The sequence below is a fragment of the Mytilus californianus genome, unplaced genomic scaffold (assembly GCF_021869535.1).
Source record: "Mytilus californianus isolate M0D057914Y unplaced genomic scaffold, xbMytCali1.0.p SCAF_12, whole genome shotgun sequence".
NCBI lineage: Eukaryota > Metazoa > Mollusca > Bivalvia > Mytilida > Mytilidae > Mytilus > Mytilus californianus.
In genome coordinates, this window is record NW_026262604.1 from 23,504,131 (window position 1) to 23,515,263 (window position 11,133).

Consider the following 11,133-nt stretch of genomic DNA (forward strand, 5'->3'; position numbering starts at 1 on the left):
AACTATAAGAGAAAAACAAAGGCACAACAGGAAAACTTAAGTGCAACAAAAACAAACGACAACATACATAGAACATACATAGAAACGAACTATTTGATAACAACTGCCATTTTCCTGACTTGGTACAAAACAAGAAAACAAAGAGAAAACGTTAATATACGGATACACATAACTTTGACGCACAAAAAATGACAAATTAAACAAGAACAGAAATGTATATAACAATTTTATCATCAAAAAGAGTTATAGATTGATTTGTTTTAATCCACTGTTTTCTTTTGACAATGCGTTGTCATTTTGTCTTAGACTCGGTATTTAACGCATCTAGATTTTTTTGTTTTATTTAGTCCGTATATATAAGGAAATAGATTGCAGTTTTAAATATCATCTTTGGACATATATGTTCTTACTTTGAAGAATATAATCAATTTGTTGTCTTTATCAAACCCACCTTTAGTATGTAAAGATAAAAAAAAAACTCATTCGTTAGCAATTATATTGTTTTATAACATTAGGAATTGTCATTTGTATTGTTTTGGTGAAAAGACACACGTTCATAGTGTGCATTGATATTTGAAATTTAATGACATGTTATAATGCATTTATAGAAGTTAGTATCTAGCTTATGCTTGTATACCAAAAAGATTGAATTATACATATACACTGTAACGCTAGTTTTTAGCGAATGATAAAAAATAGAAAAAGACAACATTATTAAAATGGTTGAAATTTAGGCTATCATATTTCGATATTGTTATTGAAAAACGAAAGTTTGGACTGTCCTATCTTTTCATTCTGTAACATTCGTTGTTTCGTTGGAAACAAAATACGACTTCCAATGTTTGCGAGAAACTGTTATCTAATCAAGATGACAATAATTTCCACAACAAAATTTTAGAAAATGAAAACCATTTAATTTTGATTGCCTCATCACATTAATAATACACGTGTATGTAATTCGTTACCGCAATATGAAATTGAACACGTTGATTTTGTTCATGAATTTTACAGTAGTAGTTCATGCAAACTGTAGGAAGTTTTTGTTATAAATATGAAATCGAAATATAATCTCTACTCAAATCATCAATATCATTTTCGATAATTGAAGGTAAACAGATGGAAAATTATTCATAATTGTAAAACAATACCTGGCAACTAAAGGCATTTATAAGGCTCATTACACATAAACAAACAGACTGTATACGTGATATGTAACGAAACAGAACGTTTGAACACACGTAAATTCTTTACCGACCGTGCAAAGGCTGTATAGCCAGTCAAGGTAGTTAAAAACTTCCATTTGTTGTAACACACGCACAGCTTTCCAAGAGAGGGAAAACATTTATAATGTTAATGTCTTTGAAGTGGAACAAAATGTTTCGCTTTACCGTTTCGATAGTTTTTCTTTGTGTGTGGACATTTAGTGAAATAGTCGTTATCGAAAAACAAAAAGATACAATATATAGTGGCCACATGCTGTTTGAGGTAGCAATACCGATGTGGTCATTGTGTGCCCAGTTTTGCTCAAGAGTGCAAGTATGCAAATCTATAAACTTTATAGCATGGAATAAAACTTGTCAGATAAATGATGCTGAACCTGTTGGAAATAAGTGTGGACTCCTTGAGAGTGTTGGAAATAGCTTTGTAGCGGCTTCGTCTCTTCCAAAGGTATATACAATACAATATTTGTTAAACACTATTATAATGTCAAAATGTTCACTCGTTATTAATAGTTTTAGTGATACTATACACATCACTACTCCAGATATATTTTGAATGAGCCTATTATTTGTAATAATAGATACATCTTTCTATTACTTAGAAGGCAACTTTCCATAAGTTGTATAGGTATTTTGTATGTTTCTTACTTCTGGAAATTATTTTTCTACACGCTGATGTCGAATAAAACAGAAAAACATATTTTACTCAAGAAAATTAAGGTTAAAAACGTATACCTCATTATATTTGCTTTTATCTATGTCTAGCAATCAATGTCACCATTCAAATCGGCTGTGCTTAAAGTTGATTGCTGTTATTATTAGTTGACTATTTGGTGTGACTGAAGTTTTACTAGCAATGATTACTCATGTTCTGTAACACCTTACACTGTTTTAAGCATAAAGACATTGTGTTCGTTCATTCGACACCATTTACAAACCACTTTCCCTAAAATGACATCAAGCTTATGATTTGTTACGCCAGACGCGCGTTTCATCTACACGAAAATCAAACCCCTTTCTGGCCCCGTAGGAAACGAATTTATCTGTACCAGCAAAATTCAAAACTATATTGTGATCGTCGCATTACTAAAACTGAGGTCGAGACTTCATCAGTTGACGTTAAATTTTTTTTAGCTGTTCTGTGATGTTGTTTTTTCTTCAAATTTTAAATATTCAATCTGTTTGAAAGAAGTCACATTTCAACATTTGAATCTCTAAATTGTATTTGCTCTGAGATGTTTGCTATTTTGCAGCTGTTTCATACCATTCATGTGCATGTACTTGTAATCAATGCACAGTTAGTCGTTTCTCTGGTAGAAACGGTGTAACATTGCTTTTCACTTGGAACGAAAAAAATATTTGATGTTTGCTCGTTATACTAGCAATTCTTATATGTAAAAGGCAAGCATGACAAGTAACATAGCTTAATATAACAACCGTCTAAGTATCACAATTCAATTCATTGAAAGTTTCCTCAAATACATTCATCCAGGAAGAAAATGGAGGCAGATTGCACAATTATTTTCATTGTTTTTTTGTTATATAGCTCCCAATTAAGGTTATATTAAGATTATATACTTGGAGAAGAATAACTAAACTAAAAATAAGCTTGATTAATGTAAAAAGTAAAATAACAAAAATACCGAACTCCGAGGAAAATTCTAAACGGAAAGTCCCTAAGCAAATGGCAAAATCAAAAGCTCAAACACCTCAAACGAATGGATAACAACTGTCATATTCTTGACTTGGTACAGGCATTTTCTTATGTAGAAAATGGTAGATTAAACATGGTTTCATAGCTAGTTAAACCTCTCACTTGTATGACAGTCGCATAAAATTCCATTATATTGACAACGATGAGTGAACAAAACAAACATACATAATAGGCAAAAATGTAAACAATAGGTGTACAGCAGTCAACATTGTGTTATAATCTTAATCACTACACAAACAAGCAAATATGCCAACAAATACAAACAAAAAGGCATATAGAAAAAGCACATTAGCAAAAACGAAAGACAAGAATACAAAAATTTACCATAGCACAACAACGCAATAACGGGATGTACAAGTACCGAGCCACGTCAAATGGATACTGCCAAAAATAGGCTAAACAGTAAAAGTAATAAATTACAAAGACAAATTAAGGAAAACTATAACACGTTATTAAGATGATAAACAACGTCAGTACCTATAATCTATACTTCAAGACCACCGTGTATTATTCGTGAAGTTGATACGGAATATTTATCAACAAGGTCTTGGTATCTTCCGATGGACTTTTTCAGAAAAAGGACGAGACGTTCTTTGACATACCCTTGGTTCATCAACTTTCTGCTCAGACACTGGTGATGTTTTACAAAGTCTGAGTAGCAGCTGCAAGCTCTTGAATACCGAATGAGTTGGGAAATGTATATCCCATATGCAGATGAAGTTGGTATATTGCTACTAAGGTGGGGGAAATTGATAATTTCAAAATTAAAATCGTCTCGTTTGTCATAGATTCTGGTACTGAGATAACCACTTATGTCAAATTTGAGGTATAAGTCTAAAAATGAGGCAGAGGAAGCCGTGTCTGTTGTTTCTTTAAATTCTAGTTCTGAAGGATATATTAATGGAACCCAATCAGAAAAGTGTGGATTGTTAATGAAAAGTACATCATCAATATATCTGGATGTGAAATTAAATAATCTGACTTCTTTGATCCTCTTCTTTTTGACAAGTGTCTGAGGGAACTCCGACTCATATGAAAATAAGAAGAGGTCGGCAAGTAGAGGCGCACAGTTCGTTTCCATAGGAATGCCGACAATTTGTTGAAAAAGTCTACCTCCAAATTCAACAAATATGTTGTCAATAAGAAACTCCAGCATACTGATCACTTGCTCCTCTGTGTAGCATGTATTACCTTTTTGTTCACTATTAACAAAATATGCCGTTTGGTATCCCAAAGTAATGAATTTATAGCGTATGCTACCATTTGTATGTTGAAAAGCATTGTGGATTATTTCTTTTAAACGATGTTTAAATTTCACATGGGGAATGGTGGTATACAGGGTTGAAAAATCAAAAGTTTTGATAGAACTAATTTCAGAGAAAGATCAAGATTTAAATTTATCCAGAAGTTCTTTAGAGTTTTTTAGAATCCACATATTGTTAATACCACTACGCGAGTAAACAGTTTAACAGTATTTCTGAAGACCCTCTTTCACTGCGGACAGAATCTTTGTCAATGTATGTTCATGAAAAAGATTTTTTTTTTGTTTAAGTCTAATATTATAGTCAATATAAAAATAAGGAGATGTGGTATACTTGTTAATGAACCAACTCTCCCCCAGAGACCAAATGTCGTTGAAGTTTAAAACTATAGGTCAAGGTACGGCCTTGAATAACGAGCAAAACCCATACCGCATAATACGCTATAAAAGGTCCGAACGGACAAACATAGAACCATTGAAACGAAAAAAATAACGACCGTATTGATGTACAGCACAATTAGCGCAAAACAAATATAACACACCGCAAACGATAACCACTGAATTACAGGCCCCTGACTTATGTGTCAAACAGTCAGTTCACGCTTTAAAATTTGAAGATAACATTTGCAATACTTCTGCAATGAAACATTATTTGGTATCTGAATGGATTTGAATCCATGCAAAAAGAGTGGTTCTTTATTTTGCTGTTTGAAACTGCTAAATTTAGCAATGAATAATATGAGATAATTAAATATGGCACTACCTCCTTTTGATGAGGTACTTTGCAACTCTAGCTTTTTTATTTACTATAAGGGTCATTACTATTTTGTGTCTAACTAATATTTTGTGCACAGAAGGATGATATCAAGTTTACATTCAAAATATTAGGTTGAGGAAGGACTTACAGCATATAGCTCCTCAAGCGTTAATGTGTTTATAATTCTTAGCTTTCAAATGGTGGATTTCAGCGTTCCTTGTGAAGATAAATCCAAAAAATTGATAGGGGCGCACACAATTTATAAACTGTTATAGTTATATTAAAAAGAAGAAAATATAAAATAATCTAATGATCAGTTCTTCTTATCAAATTCATATAGAATAAACATAATGTCATTAGTGATAATATCTGTTAAAGGTCGAATTAAAAGTTTAAACGGAAAATGGGATTATCAGCGTTTTTTTAATAGCATTAACAGAGTTGGTGACATTATCAACATACATGCATGTCATATTGCTATATACTCGTACAAGAAATACCTTTTATGTTTCGACCAACCAAAAATGTACTGTTTAGCGTCGAAGATATAGACATTTTTTCTTCATAAAAACCGTTCCAGCGAAAAAGAAATCTTCTTAAAAACATGAGTGCATTTCTAATACTACAGAGCCAAGTAAGTTCACAAGCACTAAAACAATAGTAATTTGAGGGAAATTGTAGAAAAACAAGATTGAATATATAAACATTCAATTAATTTTGTAGTATCAATTTCAGGAGCTAGCTGGTCCGTGCAAAGACCATGACTGCAAGGTCAATGAAGTGTGTAGTCCACAAAGTCCGACTTACACATGCGTTCCATTGCTAGTAGTCTTTGCTGAAAGGAGAACCAGTAAGTTTCATATTATATTACCTATGCACAAAAACAAATATATCTGATTATGGGATAATAATTTACCATAATTGCATTTAGTAAGACCTTCTACATCAGCTTTCAACTTTAAAACATTTAGTTTTAATTGTTAATCTTTATCATGTCATCGTTTTTATAAAGTGCTGCTAGTCTCACTATATATTTTACAATACAAATTCTATATTTGATATAAGAAAAACTGATAATGATTGGAACTCTGATCGATTTTTCAATTGAATAAACACTTATTCATCATGCATTATTTGAACAAACATATGGGAGAAACATGATGATACATTGTTTATTAACTTTTTGTTTGACCTTAACTCTAGGAATCGGTCTGATTTTCATGAATGCATACATACATGGTACGAATGAATTTTTGTAATTAACAATATACAAATGAATAACATGCATGCATAATTGATCTTTTCAACAACTACAGATAGAGTGCGGCAATAATAGCACTATGATTGTAAGTTTTCTTTAAATGATATTTTAAAATTTGAATAAAGTATTGTCAGACTATGTGCATTTAGGATTTCTTGTAGATATCAGAATACACTCAACTATAAAATGAGTGTCATATGAATACAACTACACGCCGTTAAACCTGGTCCAACCCTCAATTGTCCTTTGAACAATGTTTGTAAAGGGTCATGACTAATGCAGCTACTCTACAATCTGTTATATCTGATGATCATTTTGAGATACCTCATCCGAAAGAAGGAAAAATATATGTTCGTTACTAAAATATTAAAGGAAATATGGAGATGATTGATATAACTAAATAAAAGAACAAACATTGATATAATGCTTATTCTAAAGTATGTAATGCGATTTTTGTCTCATCAATTATCTGTACCGAGTAAAATGACTTCCATAACGCATGCTATTTAATTCAAACATTATTTATAAAATATAAGATAAATGATACTTTTTGTTCTTCAACAGCCAAATATATTCGAGCTGGATATGCGCAACCCTAGATTCAATGTACAGGAACACATTCATTTATGTGTTGCGAATCAAGTATTTCGTCCATGGCTGTCTCTGTTATTTTTAAATCTTGTAAAACACTATCGGTTTTTATGAAATTCATGTGCATCTTATTAAGGCTCTGGTCAATTAAAAAAATTCCATGCTGTTTTTTAATTTACACGTTATTGCAACGTTATTGCAAGACATACTATGATATATTTTCTTCGTTGAAGACATCACCGAATTGGTCTTATCAGCAAATGAGTTTTACTTGTCCTTAGCCAAACGACAAATGCCAGTAATTGAGCAAGAACTACCTACCCTTCCTGAAGATATGCTTTCATCCCCGATTTAAAATGGGAAGTCGTGTTGCAGTTGTTGTTGACTTTGTGTCTGTCTTTTATCTATGTTATTTTATTTTTTATGTCTTCCTTCTACGTATGGTTATTGATTGATCCATGGTATCCTTTTCCTTTTTTCATAAAGATTTGTTTATATGTGTAATTCGGCGTTGCAGTATATTTTTGAACATATTTATTGCCAACTGGAGGTTTATCCTGGTTATTTGTTTTTGGTATTTATGAATTAATTATTTTTTTGTATATATGAAATTGTACTCGTTACTGTATAGCCTTACGTGCTACGGTGGCGTTAATTAACTATTTATACATCAATTTTAAATGTAAAGTGTCCTAACAATTAATGCTATGATAAGTTAAAAAATTGAAAATCCGGACTACAGTATATTTTTCAAAACTAAACTTATCTCAACACAACTAAAAGAATAATTGAGGATAATGTTACAAGTCTCGTTTTCAGCACAAATGCATTTGCCATGGGCGATATCATGTAACCAGTAATATATGTCAATATAATGGAATTATATGCGACTGTCATACAAGTGAGAGGCTTAGCTAGCTACAAAAACTACGTTTGATCCATCATTTTCTACATAGGAAATGCCTGTTCCAAGTCAGGAATATGACAGTTGTTTTCCATTCGTTTGGGGTGTTTGAACTTTTGATTTTGCTATTTGTTAAGAGACTTTCCGTTTTGAATTTTCATTTGAAATCGGTATTTTTGTTATTTTATATTATACTATTTCAATGTACACCTTATGAAAATTATTATCCAATTAGAAAGGCGTATGGTTTAAAATTTCGCACACTTTTCATTGGTTAGACGGAAAGAGTTCAATTTGATTGACATATGTTCAATCTAGCTCGATGTCACGTGAAATCGATATAACATGTATTCATCAATTTTCCAAGATCATTAACATGTACTAAGATAGATAGTACTCAACCCTAAAACGTAGCGCTGTCAAAATGTAATCAGATAATTAATTTTCAGTATTTGTAAACGCAGTGTAATTATATGTATTGAATATTAATATAGGAGAAGGATGTCTTGTGTCTCAATTCAAGGAAACTGGCCAGAGCACTCCATATGACTGTACAAAAGAGTACGTATGCGAAGCTGGAGCAGGGGTTGACGGAATTAAAGAACTTAAAAACATGTTTCATACAGATAGTGAACGCGAACCTTTCTGGTGGGTCAATCTCGGACATGTGTACAAGATACAGAAGGTGGTCAGTACAAATCGGATAGATGCATATGGTTAGTTAAATTATTATGACATAAGACAGGTGTATGCATATTGATATTAATACACTTTCTTTATAGATTTTGCAAATGAAAAAAAAACTTTCTAAGTAGTTTGCGTCCAACGCGCTTTTCTGAATTAACATTTATCAGGAACACTCCAGCAAAAAAAATGAAAATCGAGAACGTATAACTACACAAATACACTAAGAGCTTAAGACCAACATGAACCTTATAATAATAGCCGAATCCATCTCAAGTCAACTTTTTTTCAGAAGGAGTTTTAACCGTAGATCTTTAATATTTTCTAAATGTATCAATGTTGTTTTACACAAAAAAAAAAACAAAACAAAAAAAAAACAAAAATATGCTATTAATGATGTCAGGATCGAATTACTGACTACTGAGCTAGAATCTGAAAAGTTATATAAATTCAAATTGCAATCTTTTGAATCGTCCCCATGCATATCATATTTATGAACTTGTTTGTGAATTAGTTCTTTTAAGGGATACAGAAAAAGATTTACACAAAAAGGATTAATGTTGATTCCTATTTTTGACAAACATTTTTGTTTCGGATTGAGCAAGTACTTCTGTATACGAAAACATTTAATGACATCCTTTTCATGATTGATAAATACACCAATATTAACTAAGTCAGTAGCTAAAGTCCTTGCCAAGGTGTTAATTGTTCTTTTCAATCATCATTTACAATGGTACGGAATGTGTGATGTTGCATTTTTGTATAGTGATATGTCTGTATTGAAACAGAATATTTTTATTTCAATCAGTACTGTGGATTCATTTATTTTCGTTGGTACCAGTTATCGTGGATTGATGAAAACTTGCTTTTTCGTGGATATTTTTATTTCGTGGTTTTGTCATCTGCATACAAACCTATCGAGAATTTTTTATTCGTTGAACATTTAAATTCGTGGTTCACTTATACCCACGAAATCAACGAAAATTGGAATTCCACGAATAATAATGAATCCACAGTATCAATTATCATTCTTTGTTTTAGGTGGTCGGCTCACAAAAATGCTCATTCATGTCGGCACGAGCTTAGATACATCTCAAATGGAACTATGTGGTCAGTTCATTGGTCCAGCCGTTAGAGGACAGGTCATAGTTACACCGTGCAACACACTATCGGAAGGACACATAGTTAAATTAACGAGTGTAAATACCAAACCAGAGAAGTTTCATCTTGCTGAAGTTGAAGTGTATGGTTTTTAGTAACATTGTTGAATGATTAATATACAATTAATTGTGTTTTCATAAAAGATCATCACGATACTGAATTAGAAATATAAAATTATCAGTGATGCTTGATGTATATAAAATTTTCAGTGATGCTTGATGTATATACAGAATCATAAAAAAAAGGCACCACATTGTGATATCATCAAAACAATCGTGCAATATTAAGACAGTTTATGGTTATGGGTTTGAGTAAACATGCATATAATTATGTAAGAGGCATTTTCTAAATCTAGGCATTTTGTAAAATGCCTGAAAACTTTAGGTATTTTTCAACATGCCTGCTCGATTCAGGCATTTTATATATCGACTATTTTTTAAGGCATTTAACCAAATGCCTGCCAAATTGAAAGGCATGTTACAAAATGTAATTACAAAATGCCTTAATTGTTTTTTTGGATTGACATATTCAACAAAATTAAGCAATTGAAAGTATTGAACAACAGAGCAGTTTCATCTATGATAACTACTGAATTTTAAAGCTTACATTTCACGAGTTTAAAAAATAAAAATAAACTATATTGAGTTATTCCCGCAAGCTCTGAATTCGATAATTATTTGTTTGTTTCGCAGGATTTGTTGCACATTTGTCCAGATTTTTTGGCAAATACATCCCTTGGCCTAAAATATGGTCTGGCAGAACAATCCGGACTTTTTCAGATTTTGAAAACTATTTTCTGATTAAGCACTGGGTTTCGACCAACATTGGGATTTCCAAAAAAAAAAAACACATGCGTGAATATTTCGTTCTCATGTGTTTCCAACAGATTCAAAGTTACAATTAGGTTGATAAGGTTGACTGGCATCTTTTTGCTTATCAGAACATCTAAGGGCATACGATACAGTTACAGGGGAGGTAATGACGTTGCTAAGGTAAAATGTTATTTTCGCGACGTCAAACTGTGACATATCGGGAAAAGATGCATTTTTTGACTGATTTTTATCATTCAAACTAATTTAACTTGAAAACGAGTTCATGGACCCCACTTTTTTAAAATGACATTTTGTTTGATTACGTATGAAGATTATTTGTACCAATTTTCATGAAAAAGTCAACAATGCAACTTTTTAAATTTGATAAATTTACAGCAAAAAATTACGTTTTTTTCTACATCCATGAACATTTGATAAATATGAGTTATTTCAAAAAATAAAATGCATAAATTTATAGGATACTTATATAAAACAGAAACTACAAATAATTTAACAAAAACAGCTTGTGTTTATCTTTTAAAACAAAAGAGTTATGTGTTTCTGTCGAAAGGAAAAATACGTCCACAAATCCGAAATTGGAGCAAATATCTGAAGCTTCGACCTCATTTTACTCAAAAAGTAGCACAGGAAGGTATATTATTTTTTATATATTTGATTTAATCAGGTAAAAAATAGCCTATATTACCCTGTCAATGCACATTTATTTGTCTCTCCTTGGTCGAGTTTCGAGATTTTAATATCTGTTAA

The 11,133-nt window shown here is 31.6% G+C and overlaps 1 long non-coding RNA gene across 1 annotated transcript; it reads left to right on the forward strand.

Annotated features, from left to right (window-relative positions):
- Positions 1 to 5,696: 5,696 nt before the first annotated feature.
- On the forward strand, positions 5,697 to 9,601 carry LOC127721600 (uncharacterized). The gene is made up of 3 exons (XR_007991334.1): positions 5,697 to 5,802; positions 8,203 to 8,424; positions 9,434 to 9,601. It is a non-coding gene; the product is annotated as an uncharacterized LOC127721600 (long non-coding RNA).
- The last annotated feature ends 1,532 nt before the right edge of the window (positions 9,602 to 11,133 follow it).